This window comes from Choristoneura fumiferana, chromosome 10, assembly GCF_025370935.1.
Source record: "Choristoneura fumiferana chromosome 10, NRCan_CFum_1, whole genome shotgun sequence".
In the NCBI taxonomy this organism is placed as follows: Eukaryota; Metazoa; Arthropoda; class Insecta; order Lepidoptera; family Tortricidae; genus Choristoneura; species Choristoneura fumiferana.
The window spans coordinates 9,061,232-9,066,638 of record NC_133481.1 but is presented as its reverse complement, the minus strand read 5'-3'; positions in this window follow the sequence as shown (position 1 = coordinate 9,066,638).

Here is a 5,407-nt window from a genome sequence, read left to right as displayed (position 1 = left end):
GAAATGGCGCCATTTCACGATATGCCTAGAAATTTCATGAATTTCGTGATCTGGCGGATTTTACGATCGGCCGCCGACGTATAGATAATTGCATCTCTTGAAGAACACGTTGGCTATTTTTCATCTCGATTTTTTCATGGGATGAAATGCTAAAACCACTAAGTGTAGAAACTTGTTTTTTTTTTACTAGGTACTTACGGATGTTGTTCTTCATGCAACTTGAATGAAGACCACGATGTAGTTTTGGGAATTCCCATAATAATTTAAGGTTAGTTAAAAATAAAATAACAGCTTCTTTGTAATGCTTTCCTATCGAATGGAGAATATGCAATCATTTTTCTTATTTCTTCAAAATATATCTTCATTGCTTAACAAACCGAATTGTAATAGTAGATTGTACAACAAGAGCATAAAACGAGTAATTTTACCCAAGACGTTCAAATAGCCACTCGAGCCGGGAAGTTAAATTATTTGAGAGAAAATTAGTGTTTCATGCATATTCCCTATTGTCTTAGATAACTCACCGTGTACCACAGTTACGGTTCATTTATCAAAATACCTACTCCTCGTTTTCTTAGTGTTTAACAAGTTAAGCAATTTCGGTTGTCTCGAATTCGACCCACGCTACTTAGTTTTGTTAGGATAAACATAATTTATATTCAGCTCATCAAGGAAACTTCGAGGTAATGGACAACTTCTGATTTCTTCCCAGCATGAAGTAACTAAAATATTGTTTGCTATTAAAGTTTTGATATTGAACTTGGTATCGATGTAAATTAATTTTGATGGGTGGGGCACGAGAATAAAAAAAAACTCTATTTCTACACACGACTATATAGGAGTATATACAAATGGAGTTTCTGTGCACTTCAATTTCCTTGTAAGTACCTTTTTTTTACTTTGGGGCTTGGTAGGTACATCTTAGTAGTATAATATTGGAACAACCTATGATATAAATACCTGCGGCTCGACTCCGAGATAAATAGATATGTTTGCTGTCGTCTGCCACGCAAACATAACGTTACGTCGGATACACGCTAACCTGTTGGTCCTTTACTTGGCATTCCTAACCCAAAAGTTCATAACTTCTGAATAACAAGATTACCTACAATAAACGGGATAAAAACAAGGCGCGAGAAGAGCCTCGGGGGCGTCTCGTTTTTTACAGCATCGTAATTTTCTCTGGCAGGCCATTCTCAACGCGGGTGAATGGATCCAGAAAAAAGGTTTCTTTGCACGATCGATTCGCTTGATTTAAGCTGCGGAAGATATCTCAAGATGTTAATTAATCTGCTTAATGAAGTGCAAATGACGGGGTTAGCATTATGGTCATAGATAGAAATCTTGATATTATGTAGTATGAAAAGTAATGTATAATTTTTTGGCAACGAAGCTTTCAATTCTCGCCAATAGTGTAAAATGTAATTATGTGTTTGTTCTTGTCGGTTTATTCATCTTCTACGCAACAATGGTGCAAGAGATCAATGTAATTTCTTACGTATAAATGGTTTACTTACAGGGCCATAGAGTAGACCATTTTAATTCCAGAAACTGACTGGTTTCTGTAGGATATTGTTAATGAACTCTATACGCAGAAGTTGGGCGTAAAAGCTAGGTAAGTATAAATGATGCGTTTGGTAGTTTTTCACCCCACTGTTGTCCACGCTGGTACTCGATCAGGTGGGATTACCCATAACGGCACCTTGGTCAATATCGAACCTCTATAATACCCAGCTTTATGCCCATGACAGGGCAGCTTATAAAAGTATCACATTATTTATTGTACTTTGTTTACCCGTGGGTTACTAGTTTACTCAGACACCTTTTAGTAACCAGTATTTTTAAAATGGTGGTGGAAAAAGTTAATCTAACATCTTGTACTGCCAGAGTTAATTTTTAATTCAAGATAGTCTCTACGTACCTTTATGAAACTGAAACGGTAATAATAATGAAATGAAGAAGATGTTGATGGATGGATGTCTAACGTGAACTACCAAAAAAAAAAAGTATTTTGGAGGTGGGCATTCAAAATAAGCTACAGAGAGAGGGGGGATATGATTAAGATCGATCCTTAGCTACTTTTTTCATTACAGTGAATATTTGAGGAACTGTGTACTGGGAAATTCAAAGTTGTGTCAAAGTTTTTTGAGTCACCAAACAAATAGTTATGTTGTGTCACAAGGGAACAAAATTATGTATTTACGGCGAGGGCGGTACATTGAATGCAGAATATAGTGAAGGATTATACAATAGCGTAGCGAGGGATACTAAAGTTGAATCCTGAGTGAGTGTGTGTGCATATCAGTATAAATTCTCGTAACTTTGACATGTACAAACTATGATGTAATTTTATACTGAATGAATAAATAATCTTATCTAATCTAATGAATGATTCATAAGTGTTAAGGCCCAAGATGAAAATAATTTTGCTCCCGAGTGACTCATACAACTTTTCACACCGAGTTTGACGAAAATTGCAATAAAACAATTCTAAATATACATAATTAAAGAGCAACCAGCAAAGAAAATGGCGTGGTTTTACAATTATCAACTTTAAAAAAAATCATTTGAAAAAAAAAACACTCAGCAAAGCCTTGAACGGAAAAGTTGCACTTTGATCCTTCTCGTCAGGGAGGAAAAGTTACTTTTCTGAATGAGAGATGTGAAAAAATATTTGAATAATGTATGTTTCATACTTTTAGATATATGAAGAAAACCTATCATTCTTATACAAAAAAAAATATGGAGTACCTACGGGCAAACGAGCAAACGGATCGCCTGATGGTGAGCGATTACGGCTCCAGATCATTTTTTTTGATCATAAGATACACGTTTTTTTTGGTGTCGCGTCTCTGTCCAAAAAAAAAAAAAAAAAAAAAAAAAAAACCTTTCTTTTCAGTTTTACTTGGAGCGTATTGGATTAGGTTTTAGAACTTTCGTGATTCTCACTCATAGTCAAAATACCATATACGGGACTTATCACTCTATTTTTACACAAGGCATACTCCGACGCACCTAACATTACAGTTCGACCGTGAACAAGTACAAGTGTGGCGTGTCAATCTGGCGCGCGAGTTCTTTAACTACTCCGCACTTGCACTACTAATGTTCCACTCACCCGACTACCGTACTTTTTTTCATTCACTTGACACCTTTTACTACAACGTTCGCCGCCCTCCGAGTTTTTCCGAATTCATTAATGGCATTACATTTGAAATTTACCACGTGTTTTACGGTGAGGAAAACATCGTCAGGAACCATGCTCAAACCTGCGAAGCATTCAATGGTGTGGGTTGTGAAGTTCCAAATCCATTTTGTAACTCCAACAAAGCATAAATCTACCTAACCTAAACCTATCTTTTAACTGCAATATAAATAAATACCCTCTCAGCGGCAAAAAAAATCTGGTCCGAATAATGCATAACAGTAATTTTGTATGTGGAAGGTCAAATTTTGTGTGTCCTGATATTCGGAAAAGGCGTAACCATTGATGGAAACTTTCCTAAAACGTTCCAACTTTGTTCGTCACTCCTTCACATAAATTATATGCAGGCTGTCTACAACATCAGGATATTTGGTTTATGATTCCTTTTGAGCTGCCATATTCACCACAATCCGTTACGCTTTAGTACTCCTAAACATGTCTCAACTCGTTTTCATAAATGCCAGTCACAAAATCATGCTCTTTTTGAATGAACTCGCAACCATTGGAGATGTCTGGGATGGTGGTAGACGACGCGTTCAAATATCTATCTGTGTCTCGGCTTCTGTAGACGGTATGTGCCAAAGAACCATCCGCTCTCGCCATCTACCTTCACATCAAGGAAAGATAATGAATGTCCCTCTTCCAACTCATAAGTAAAACTAATCTTCTATGATCGAATTGAGATATGCCAGAAACTGTTCCACCAGGTTTCCGCCTTTCACAACGCAGAAAAATCTCGACGTACCGCTTCCGCACTCTATATTCCACGCTCTTTAGATCTATTAACGTCTCAAATATGCCATCCAGAATTGGCCATCACCGGAGCCACGGGACTACCCATAGCAACCATCAATCTGTAGATAGTGCTTCCTCTTACATATCGTCTCAAAAATTCATAAAAATAAATCCAACGAGTATTACTAGTGTAAAAATTCAGTGTTGTCTGTTGATAGTATAGTGTTTCGTAGGTCGAAGCGAGTCGTTGCTATTGTAAAAAGTTCAAATTTCATAAAAATACCTAAGTATTCGTTGCTGAAAATGGATGTAAGTAAGCTCTTTGTTTTCATTGTATTTTTCCCTGTTTGTTTTAATTTTTGTTTTTTGAAATAAAATTCAATGTATCTCTATATTTCCTAAGGATACCAATCTAACTCAACTTTTGTAGCTTGTTCAAAAACTCGTTTTTTTTTCATTGTTATGCTGACTGAAGAAAACACATTTAGCATATTATTATCCAGAGAATCACGATGAACTCAGCGATGACGGCGAAGGAACATTGCTTTCAAAGTAAAGAGGGCATCGCCAAGAACAAAGACTAATAACAGTATTCACGGATTCTTTGAAAAGCGCAAGAAAAAGAAGGTTCCCAAAAACTCTTCGACTGTTAGTCAAGCCACTGCAGATGGTGTTGCTTTATCAAAGCAAACAAGACGAATCAGCTTACGCATCACACCTCATTATTAAATCGAGGTGTATGATATAGACAGATTAAGAAATTCCCGCAGAACAATGGAAACATGCGAAGTCCGTGTTAATATTACGCCCACTCGAAGAAGATGAACACGTTCAACAGACCAGAGACGTCATCTACACATCACTAGCAGTTGCCAGCAAAAAGGATTGTGTTAATTTCGTTTTAGACACAAAAATAATTTCTACTTAATTCTTTCGGTTACCTGCTTAACTTTCTGACTATCCTTTTCTTGTGAACACTCTCACATTGTTCGTTTGTGGAGGCAAAGTAATAATGTAATTGTTGGTTTAAATAAATTTTAAAAACTTATTTTTTGTATTATTTAATCTGTATCTGTGTACACAACAATATCCCTTGAAATCCGCCTTTAAATTTTAGGATTGAAGTAAAACAAAAAATAGATTAATAAAAAATTATTACATAAAATGAATTAACATATTTCTTTAATAAGATCATTACATAAAGAATTTTCAGAAAATAGGCTTTGAAAATCATACAGTTTTTCCTTTATTCTAAATAAACAGATAAACTAAACAATATTCACCGGAACTGAGGTAAAGGATTTTGAAATGAATTTGTGGTTATAAAAACCACCTCTTGGCATTTCTCTTTAAAACCTCTTATGATACTTCCTGGTTGTCGAGCCAAATGAATCAAAGTATTCCCAACACCGTTAATATCAATGTAAATGGCAACCAATGAGAAACAGGGCTTGTAATCTGGATCCA